Here is an 11,320-nt window from a genome sequence, read left to right as displayed (position 1 = left end):
CACACATTGATGATGTGGAGCAATCCTATTGGTCCACATCTTGCCAACTCACTAGTGATGTGGCAAAAAAGTCAAGTCAAACATGACTTTTTTTTCTCTTCCTCTCAAATCAAGTCAAACTTGATCAAATCTCTCTCATGGTTGATCTAATCCAACCGTATGATTCAAGCCAACTTAATATAATAAATCTAATTCATTAAATTAAGTTGATTTAATGAGTCATAATCTAAATTAGACTCATTGAATACATGAATCAACTTGAGTCCAACTCAATTAGCACAATTTGGATTACTCTTAATCCAATTTGATTCATCAAATGAATCTAATCCTCTTGGTTCATCATATGAATCTAATCTCCATCACATGTTCTTTGTGTGTGACCCAATAGGTTCTTGTAACGTTGGCAATGCCCCTAAACTCATTTAGAAGCATAAGTAATGAGCGGTATCTAGCAATACATCATTACTACCCAAGTTACAAGAATGTTGAGATCCAACATCACCTTGTGACTACTAATTGTGACTCCTCACAATATGTGACATTGTCCTTCTATCCTAGACATCTAGATTGATCAATGTGAGGCATAGACCGTGTCATCCTCTAATCAATCTAAATCTTGAACTCCAAGTAGACTCACTCGATCAAATGAGCTCAACATCTAATGTTGACTCATTTGGGCATGGTCATGCACTTCGTGGTCTACTTTATCAAGAATATTGATGTCGCTCCCGTCATATGGGAGGGATAGATCCCATCTACATCACTCACATCCCTCTACATAATTTGTTACATACCCAGTAATCGCCTTTATAGTCCACCCTATTACGGGTGACGTTTGACGAAACCAAAGTACATAACTCCTTATGTAGGGATCCATGGTGACTTCAGGTCAAAGGACTAATAGTCATACTAATAGCCACATGAGAAAGTATATGACACTCATATAACGATCCATGATACTTTCTCATGGCGGGTCATTCAGTATACATTCTCTAATGCATACCCATGTGTCAGCTTGATATCTCTATATCCATGACTTGTGAGATCAAGTCATCGAGTTGACCTACATGCTAGTCTTATTGTATTAACATTGTCCCTGAATGTTAATACTCGACTAGGAATGATTTAGAGTAGTGTTCCCTATATCATCTCACTATCGATTCAACTAATCGATTGATATAGGTATGAACCTTCTACTCAAGGACGCTATTATACTTGGTCTATTTGGCACTAATACAAATAAGTATAATAACCAAACAAATGCCTTTATTAATATACAAGAATATGATATGATGAGTCCATACAATCATCAAATTATTGGCTCTAGGGCTTTAACTAACAAGTACATCAATATAAGTCTGGGCGTTAAATACAAAACATACATTGATCAAGCTAAATTATTCAGTTTAGTCAAACACTGACTGATTACAATGAACTTAACTTGACTAACCAAGTGAAAGCTACTATCTTCTGATAGCTAGTAAGTACCTAATTGGTTAGACAGCTATTTTGAATGTCAGGTTTAGGGGGAGGATTAATTATTTTCATATTTATTTTTCCTTTACTAAAAATATTTTGAAATTAGCTTTTGAAAAATGTTTAAAAATAAATCTGATCTTTGGAAATTTAATTTGATAAATCTATTTTGGAAAATTAACTTTTTTCTTCAATTAGATTTTATAAACTATGATTTTAAAAATTGAATCTTTGGCAAACTTAGTTTTAACCAGTTTTGAAAAGTAAAAATATTTTTTTTAAAACTCAGCCTTGAAGTTTTTTGAAAACTCATGTTTGTTAAAAATTTAAAAATCTTTTTTGAAATTTGGAACTTAAACACTTATATTTGAAAATTATTCTGACTAAAACTTAGCTTTCCTAAATTTATACTTCAAAATTTGTTGTTAAACTCTTTTTGGAAAATTCTTTTTGAGTTTGCAAATTCATTTAATTTTGTAAAAATTATCTTTAAAAATTACTCAAAATTATACTAAATACTAAGTTATGTTGCTAAAGTAGCTACCTTTCAAAACTTAGATATGATTTAAAACTCCCCCAAGTTAACTTGACATCATCTCTTACAACTTATAAGTTTTACTCTGTCTGAATTCTATTGGTTACTTGCTTATGTCCTTATTTGATGAATGCCAAAGGGGGAGGGATAGGTGGTTAAGTTAGAGCAACTAAATGTAAATTTGAAAAACTAACTTAAAACCTTAAAAACCTCTTGATTTTTGCATATATTTTCACTAACTTAACCAGGTTGTCATTCCATCAAAAATGGGGAGATTGTTGGTGTGGTTAGCACTAACGATCTAACTCAGGTTTTGATGAATGACAAATCAGGTTAAGTTAGGTTTGTCGTTATCTGACACTCTGATCGAGTGTACAGGCTAAGTCCAGACAAGTCGACGTGCTGACCGGATGTCAGGCATGAAGTCCAAGCGGGTCGACGGGTTGACCGGACGCTTGGCGAGAAGTCCAAGCGGGTCGACGGGCTGACCGGATGCTTGACACAAAGTCCAAATGGGTCGAAGGGCTGACCGGACATTTGGCACGAAGTCCAGCTAGGTCGACGGGCTGATCGGATAGCTGGCGAGAAGTCCAAACGGGTCGAAGGGCTGACCGGACGTCTGGTAGGTGAGTAAAGGTAAGTCACTGGAAGGGAGTGACAGTGAGGACGTGTTCTCGGGAAGGGAACAGTAGGCGTCGATTCGGCTTAGATCCATTTTGGATCTCTAAGTCGAGATCATGACTAGATTCCGGTCTCGGAAAGATGGAATCTAAGTCATACTCTTGATATTGAATTTATAAACTGTGCTAACACTTTGTTTTGTAGGAAACATATTATATATTTGCCTCGGACTAACCTTGTCTTGCAGGAGAAGGACTCTCTGGAGAAAGGTGGTCCGGGCGCCCGGGAGGCAATTTTTATCCTGATCGCATCGTCGCCACGTGGAGCTCGCTGGTTGGACCTGCCACGTCTCACCAGGGTGCCCGGAAGGGATCCGGGGCGCCCCAAGCCTCATATAAAAGGAGGGTTAGAGGTGGAGCCAAAAAACAACCGACAAGAAGATCTTCTACTGTTTGCTCTGTTGATCTGCGCTCCTGCGACGCTAACGAAGCTCCGATAACGCACTTTTTCCTTTTCGATTTATTCCTTTGTCAGTATTGCTTTTATTTTCATTAGTATTTTCTGTACTTAGTTTGTAATAATTTTTGAACTACTAGTGATTGCCCACCAAAAGCACTCAATGAGTGCGGGCCTTGGAGTAGGAGTCGACACAGGCTCCGAACCAAGTAAAATTGGTCTGTGTTAGCATTGCTTACTTTTTCTACCGAGCTTAACTCTTTTCGAAAGAATTTTTCGTAATCGATATTCACCCCCCCTCCTTCGAACGATCACGGTCCAACAACGGTAACTAATCGAGACGAGTAAAGTTATGCTATAAATGTGTTACCGAGAACACTGGAATAGAGATCTACAGTAGAAGGAGAAGTTTGGAGCTCGATAGCAGCTGCTGAAGGTGCCTTCAATGGTATTGAAGGCGGCCTTGCACCTTTTGGGAGGAAGGCGCCTTCAACTTTTTAAGGTGCCTTCGAGCCTTTATGGAAGATACCTTCAACTACTTGAAGGCGCCTTAAACTGGGCAAAAGCGATCGTTGACGAAGATAAAATATTATCTTCGCTTGCCTCACTAGAGGCGCCTTCCACCTTGTTGGAGGCGCCTTCCAACTTTGGATAAGATTTTCCATGGGCTATAAAAAGACCCCTGGAATTAGGAATTAGATAACAACTTCTGTATTAACTTCCTAACAACTTTATGAGCTTTTCAAAGAGTGTAAGAGGTTTCTCCGCCTTTATCAAAGGAGACATTTTTAGTAGAGCTTTGTAACCGCCTTATATTAACAACTACCTAGGTTGTAATCAAGTAAAAATTGTAGTCTCTTACTTATTTTCCTTTTAAGTTGTTATTTCGTCTATTGTTGTTGCTTAATTAGAATTGTGCTATTAATACAAGTCAAAAGAACGAGAAGGGGTTTTGTTTTCTTCTTACAGGCAATTCACCCCTCTTTTGTCGATCCTACTGTACCAACAAGTGATATCAAAGCCAGAACACCTCAAAAGGACTAACCATCGACTGAAGTACCGAAGTGATGGTCGGACCGAGTATCTACTCGCCGAAGTTTAAGGGATAATTCGTAATATGGAAAAGAAAAATGGAGATATTTTTTAAAACTGATTTTGATTTATTGTTAATATTAAAATATGGATTTGTAACACCGAAAGATAAAGAGGAGTATTAATGGACCAAGAACGAGCAAGCAGATTTTATGGTAAATAAACGAGCAGAATTCCATCTACTAAGCATGTTACCTCCGCAAGAAGTCAACAGAATCGATGCATATGAATCAGCAAAGGAACTTTGGGGAAATTCTTGGAACTACATGAAGGTGTATATCCAAAGCCAAACTCACAAGATGGAATATACTCCAGAACCAAATTAGCAACCTCCGGATGGAAGAAGGTGAATCGATTGCTCATATACACGGAAGAATCTAAGAGCTAATCACCATATTAACAAACCTTAGAGAAATGATAACTAATCGAGATGCGCAAAGGTATGTTTTAAATGCGTTCCTGAGAACACTAGAATGGACATCTACAATAGACTTCTACTATATATCTAAAGACCTCGAGGTAAGTACATTAGAAAGCCTCTTTTATATTTTTAAATTACACGAGTCTCGATGTGCAGGACAAAGAAAGAGACCAAATCATAACCTAGCACTACAAGCCTAGAAAAGCGGACCAGACTCAGATTCTAAAGCATCTATCGACACAGAAAAAATAGCATTATTAGTAAGAAAATTTAATAGATTTATTAGATCTAACAAATTCAAGTCGCAGACGAAAAAGGACTTAAGAAGTAAAGGGAAGATTCGATGTTACAATTAGCAAGAAGAAGGGCACATCAAGGATGACTGCCCTGAATTGAAAAAATACAAGGGCAAAAGACCAATAATAGTGAAACTCAAGAATTTAAAGGCAACATAAGATGAATCTTCATCCTCAAAATCTGAGATCGAGGCCTACGCTGGACTAGCCCTACTAGTTGACCATCAAGGAGAAGATGAAAGCAGCTAAGAGATAAGCATCGATGAAGGGGGAGGATCATCAGAAGAAAACTGCGATGAAGAAAAAATATCAGAACACGAGATAAGTAAGGTACGCGCGTTAACTCTTAAAAAGTTATTTCAATTTATTAATGTATTTTCCAAGGATTTAGTAAAACTAGAAAGAGAAAATGCTGAATTAAAAATAATCTTATCAAAAACCTACCATTTAGAAATGTATGATAAGTTAAAGGAAAAAAAATAAAAAATTGAAGGACTAAATTGAAAAATCTAAAAATTCTGCATGTCTTAATCAAAATGTCTGAAAAAATTATAGAAGTCTAAATTGGTATTTTAGATACTATAAGGGTCAAATTAGAAAGTTATCACCAAAATATTTTTCTAAAAGATACTTAATAAATCTAGTAGGAAGAAATCTATATTAGGTTCCCAAATCATGCTTAGAATAATTATTTTTTTTAAGTTACAATTTGCAGAAAGAAAATTAAATGTTTAATTTCTTTAAAAGATTTTGTTTAGAAGTGGTTGTTGTTCTAATATCCAAGAAGACCTAGTGCCTCGCTACAGTCTAGAAGTCAATTATTGAAATGAATGTTTAATAGACTAACTGTTAAATAGTTAACTGTTATAAATTTTTTAAAATAAAAAAAATATTTGTTAAAAAGGTAGTCTTTAAATTAAAGTTTTTTTATTTTCTGCTTCAGTTAACTCCTTTGTGTAAAATTTTATATTTGCCTTATATATTTTCAACTCCTATTTTATATTTGCCTTAGGAGGTACTCTACTAAAAATTCATACTCTCTAAGTTACTTCTTCACTTGATGGTATATCTGGTTACTAGCAGGGAGGGTACTCTGATACACTATCGTGGGGTGGGATTCGGTAGTGACTTAGACTGTCCTACAAGCATATAAGTAGAGAACTAGGGAAGGGAGAATTCATAGCATAACATCCACTATTACAACTAAACCAATGGCTTAGAACATTTTCTGAATTAAAGACTTCCTCGATTTTCTTCCTTTTACTTTACGATATTAGTTGAAAATCTCTAGACAAACACTTATCGATCTTGTCTAGTCAAACTCAAAGTATAGAACTAACTAGCACTTAATCCTCAGTCCTCATGGGATCGACATTTATAAATTTTATTACTTGACGACAACCGTGCGTTTGCGGTTTAACACATCAAGTTTTTGGGGTCATTGCCGGGGACTAAGTGTTTTAAGTCTAGTTAGTTTATATAAGAGTTTGTTTAGTCAAATATCTTCAATTTAAATTCTTTAGTTCATTAATTCTTTAATTCTTATCTTTTCTTCCTTATCTTTTCTCATTGCATTTTAATTCTGAAATTTTAATTCTGTAATTGTATAAAAAAACAAATTTCAGTTTCTTCTAGTTTGCTCCTTGTTTGTGTATGTGAAGAAATAATGCAGATCTTTTGCCCGTTGATCCTGAGATCGATCGAGCATTCCATCAAAGACTAAATCTACAAAAGAACTAGCAAGAGTAAGAGAAAAAAGTGATGGCAAACCATTGAAAGATTATGCAATGTCTTATGCAAGAGGGCCAAGATTTAGTATCTCCAGACCCACAGTTAAGGCAAATCAATTTAAGTTGAAGATAGCTTTTATTTCCATGGTTCAACAACACCAATATGGAGGTGGTCCAATGGAGGATCCAAATCAACACCTTGATAATTTCAATGAACTATGCAACACAATGCATATCAACGGAGCCCCTACAAAAGCCATAAGATTATTATTGTTTGGGGTTTCTTTGAGAGACATATCAAAAACCTAGTTGAATTCCTTGCCTCCAAACAACATCACCTCTTGGGCCCAATCTGAGCAAGTATTCCTGGACAAATTCTTCCCATCGAACAAGACAGCACACCTCTGAAATCTTATTGCGAGTTTCAGGCAGACAGACTCTAAATCCCTTTACGAAGCTTGGGACAAATTTAAAGGAATGCTGAGAGACTGCCCACATCACAGATTGGAAAAATGACTTATGATTCATATTTTCTACAATAGAATTAATTATCAGACAAATGTTTCCTTAGATTCTGCCATGGAAGGCGCATTGATGAACAAAGGACTTGATGAAGCAGAAGACATCATTGAAAGTGTAGCTCAGAATCATCACCAATGGGCCTCAAAAAGGAGCTCAGGAGAGATTAAAATACTAGGAAAATACAATGTGGATGCCCTTGATTCGATTACTACAAAACTTGATTCTTTATCTAAGCAGTTTGAGAATTTGAATACGTGCCCTATAAATGCGATTTCTATATCTTGAAAAGTATGTGGAGCCTCATAACACCTTAAAGATTCTTGTCATCTGGGAGCTATCAGTATGCAATTATCTCAAGTGGAACAATGTGATGCTATTGGTAACTACAACCAGAGGCAAAGCAACCCTTACTCCAATATTTACAACCCAGGGTGGAAAAATCAACCCAATTTCTCATACAAGAACAATCAAGACTTTGGAAAGTAATCTGGGCAACAATCAAATCCACAACTAAGCCGATTTGAGAAGTTACTCGAGGAGATTCTAGCTAATCAAAATAAGATGAAGTCAGATATCAAGCAATTGAATACTTGATTGGACAACTCAAAAAAGAAGATTAATGCAAGAATGGACAATTAGGACAAACATATCAAGATGCTTGAAAATTAAGTAGCTCAAATAGCTAGTTCTTCTTCCTCAAGAGTACAAGGAAATTTCCCTAGTAAACCTGAATTGAGTCCCGTGGAGCACTGCAAAGCAATTAAGCTAAGAAGCAGACAGACCTTGGGCAACCCCCAAGTGACTGCTACAGTTAGAGATGGAATTGACTATAGTGAAGAGCCATATGCTTCTTCCTTCATGCTAGAGCAAGGGAAAAAGGGAGAAGAGATTACTAAGGAGATTGAAGAGCTCTCACTTGTAACAAAAATTCAGACAGTTCCATTCCCTTAAAGATTGCTCAGAGCACAAAAGGATGTAGAGTTTGAGAAATTTCTTGAGAAGATCAAAGAGATTTGTATTGACATACCATTATTAGATGCTCTACATTAGACACCGAAAATCACCAAGTTCATGAAGGATGTAATTTCTAATAAAAGAAGGAAGGAAGGGTTTGAGACGGTTGCTTTAACTGAGGGGGTAAGTGCATTACTTCTTAACACATTACCTCCTAAGCTCCAAGATCTGGGTAGTTTTTCAATACCATGCAAAATTAAAGATACTATTTTCAACAAAGCTTTCTGTGATATGGGAGTTAGTGTCAGTCTCATGCCCTATTCAATTTGTAAGAAGCTGGGTTTAGGGGATCTAAAGCTGGCCACTATTGCACTTCAATTAGTTGACTCTACATGAAGATATTTGCTAGGCATAGTTGAGGATGTGAAGGTAGAAATAGGGAATTTTATTATCCCTACAAATTTTGTGGTCCTATACATGGAAGAGGGCCAAAGATTGCCATAATTCTAGGAAGGCCTTTTATTGACATAGCTAGAGCTAATATAGATGTGAAGAATTATAATTTATCATTGAAAGTTGGCAAGGAAGAGATGATTTTTAATTTATCCTCAGCCTTACCGTATCTTACTTTTGAAGTAACTTCAAACTCTCCTTCAAATACTTTGATGTTTATTGAAGATGATCATAGATTTGGAGAAGAAAAGCAAGAAAGATCTCTACATCATCTGACTCAACCCCCGGACATAACAGTTAGTCCGGGAAGGAAAGACTTGGTGTTGGTTGGAAATCATTTTGTTATGCTTCACCATCCCTCCATACCATTGGAGACTTAGTTGATGGAGGATGCTGACACAATTAGCAATGGAGGGGAGCATCTCCCTTTTAAGGCTAAGGCTCCAAGTTGAGCCATGTTAAGGGTCGAGCTAAGGACCTAAAATGAGCGCTCCTTGAGAGGCACCCCAAGAGATTTCATTTCTTATTTTGTTTCTTTATTTTTCATCTTGTGGAGATTAATACTTTAATCTTTTTATTTCTCATGTTGTGGATGAATAAATAATGAAGACCGATGAATACAGATGCTCTAGGTCATGGCCATGAACTTGGTCATGCTGCATGCTTGACCTAGCCGTGCCTTTTGGCATGGCCATGGCATTGCCCTTGCAATTCCTCACAACCAAAGCCCAAGTTTTTGGTTTTACCTGTGCCAAATGGCACGAGCACCAAGTAATAAAGGGAAGCCCATGCCAATTGGCATGGGCACGGGACGAACAAAGCAGAGTCATTCTATCTCTACCCGTGCAAAGAGGCACAACCTCAAGGGAGAAAATGCGGGAAGTCTGTTCCATTTGGCACAGGCCGTGCTAATAACGCATAGCTGGGTTATAAACCCAACCATGGATGTGTCCTAGGGCATGGCAACCACCCCAACTATCTCCTTCTCTACTATTCACCTCTCTTCTTCTTCTATACTCTTTTCCTTCTCAAGATCTCTTTTTCTTATATGAGATATGCTCCACCAACACTCTAAATCTCTCCTTATTTTAATAAAAGTGGATCTTAAGATCAAGATCTCTTTTTTTTTTATCTTAAGATCAAGATCTCTTTTGTCCTTTCTTATTCAGATTTAGTTTCTTTACTTGCAAATAATTTCCCCCAATTTGCATGTCTAACGTCATGAATAGAATTTGTAGGTTGGTTGGATCTAGTGGAAGGGAAGATCCAAACAAGGGGAAATGGAAGGGTAAAGCACCCATGAAGGAGAAGGCACCAACAAAAAGAAAAGGAAAGCGTCCTACGGTAGATGAAGGTAACACTAACAAATTCAGTGTTATGCTTTGAAATGAAGATTAAAATTCAAATTTGATAATTTATTTAGCCGTAAGTTAGTTTATACACGCTACATGGACAATACCACCATGGAGTGCTTAGGAATTAAAGATGATGTGAATTGGTTGATTGGTAATATAGACTGGAGTGACATGATGTATACTAGTGAACCAACCTACCCACGACTTGCCCTTGAATTTTTGAGTTCTTTAGAGTCTAATTTCATTTTTGTTGATGATCATGATGGACAAATTAGTTTTAGATTAATGAATCATGATTACGTTTGGACTTTATATGAATTTAATAATTGTTTTGGATTACCTACAGGGGTGCCTTGCAAGTTTGATTCTAGATATAATGTTAACTCCTTTTGGAGTTTAATACTGGTCTGAATGAACCCCATAACCCGTCTAGATCTAAAGCCTCCCAGATGCAAAATCTCTTCTTTCAATACCTCCACTATGTTATGAGCAAGACAATCTATGGAAGAGGTGAGAGTGATGGAGTAGTAAGGAAAGTGGAGCTTTACTCTATATGGGCCATAATTCACCAAGTTGAATTTAATGGAGGGTTCTACTTTTTACAAACTTTGCAGAGGGTGGGTAAAGCGAACTCGGGGACAATTGTATTTAGGGGTACATTACAACCATTTCTAAGCAACTTAAGTTAGATCTCTTGGGTCTAGAAGCTATACATGGCAATATCAAAATAGATATAGGCACATGCTTAGCAATGAGGATGATTAGTTGGGACGAAAATGGGTTTAGTTTTCCTAAGAGTGATGGGTTCCCTATCCCTTTACCAAATCCTGACTCCGCGATAATTCGCAACCCAAACAATTGGATTATCAAAAATCTAGTTCCCGATTCCTCAACATCCCCTAGTGAGCATCATGAGTTTCCCTTGTCTAGAGGTCGACCACCGGTCGTATTTCCTGACCCGGCTAGATATTCCTTTGCTTATGGGAGTACGGGTCCTTCTAGTTTTAATTTCTCTGCTTTCTGTACATCATTAGATTCTCTTCATGAGAAACAAAACATTTCTCATAAGATATTAGAGGATCACTGTGACTTTACTCATGAGCAGTTCCAATATGTGCAAGATCAATTTCAGAAGAGGGATAATTTCTATAGTAAGGTATCCAATTTTGTGGGAGACTATTACACTCACCAGGAGAGAATGAATAAATTCATGGATTCCATAAATATCACTAGTTAGTAGGTGGCCTCGATATACCGTTACCATGAGAACATGAGCCACCTCCCTAGAGTCGCTAGATATCTCCCTAAGCTAGAGAGCGGACCTCCTTTGGGTAGTCAATCTTCAGCGAGTGATAGATTTACCCGATTCCCTCCCCCTTTTCGTTACCCAACCACATAGGTTTACTTTC

The 11,320-nt window shown here is 37.0% G+C and overlaps 1 non-coding gene across 1 annotated transcript; it reads right to left on the bottom strand.

Annotated features, from left to right (window-relative positions):
* Positions 1–7,026: 7,026 nt before the first annotated feature.
* Positions 7,027–7,133, bottom strand: LOC121983605. Its single transcript, XR_006112635.1, has one exon. It is a non-coding gene; the product is annotated as a small nucleolar RNA R71 (small nucleolar RNA).
* Between the last annotated feature and the right edge of the window lie 4,187 nt (positions 7,134–11,320).

The sequence above is a fragment of the Zingiber officinale genome, chromosome 5A, assembly GCF_018446385.1.
Source record: "Zingiber officinale cultivar Zhangliang chromosome 5A, Zo_v1.1, whole genome shotgun sequence".
NCBI classification, from domain to species: domain Eukaryota; kingdom Viridiplantae; phylum Streptophyta; class Magnoliopsida; order Zingiberales; family Zingiberaceae; genus Zingiber; species Zingiber officinale.
The sequence above is the reverse complement of the archived record's forward strand: the minus strand, read 5'-3'. Positions and strand labels throughout refer to the sequence as shown.